We start from the raw sequence: 305 nt of genomic DNA, 5'->3' as shown, positions 1-305 counted from the left end.
GAGGCTGGCTGGCGTGTCAGGGAAGCGGGTTCCGTAACTCCGAGCGGAGAGTTGTCCGCATGGAGAAGGACACGAGGGGGAAAACCTCATGTGGAGAGATGGGTTTGGAGGGTTTTTAATTCATTGATATTTTTCGGGCACTGGAGGAGAGTTGTGTGTGGCACTGCTGGGCTTCCAAGCTCGGCTGTAACGGTGATCTGTCAGGATTTGGCCGGGCTCAGCCTGCCGTGTCCTGCGCTAGCGCCGGGAGCACCAGGCTCCGGGCCGGAGCGTCGCCCTTGCTTGTCGTGAGTCATGTGTGCTGG

At 59.7% G+C, this 305-nt stretch overlaps 1 protein-coding gene across 1 annotated transcript in view; it reads left to right on the top strand.

Moving 5' to 3' along the window:
* Nucleotides 1-305, top strand: part of LOC104513691 (U5 small nuclear ribonucleoprotein 200 kDa helicase-like) — a gene marked incomplete at both ends in the record, with an annotated part of 9,266 nt that overhangs the window by 3,072 nt on the left and 5,889 nt on the right.

The sequence above is a fragment of the Eurypyga helias genome, unplaced genomic scaffold, assembly GCF_000690775.1.
Source record: "Eurypyga helias isolate BGI_N326 unplaced genomic scaffold, ASM69077v1 scaffold20928, whole genome shotgun sequence".
NCBI classification, from domain to species: domain Eukaryota; kingdom Metazoa; phylum Chordata; class Aves; order Eurypygiformes; family Eurypygidae; genus Eurypyga; species Eurypyga helias.
This window is presented reverse-complemented; position numbering and strand designations above follow the sequence as displayed.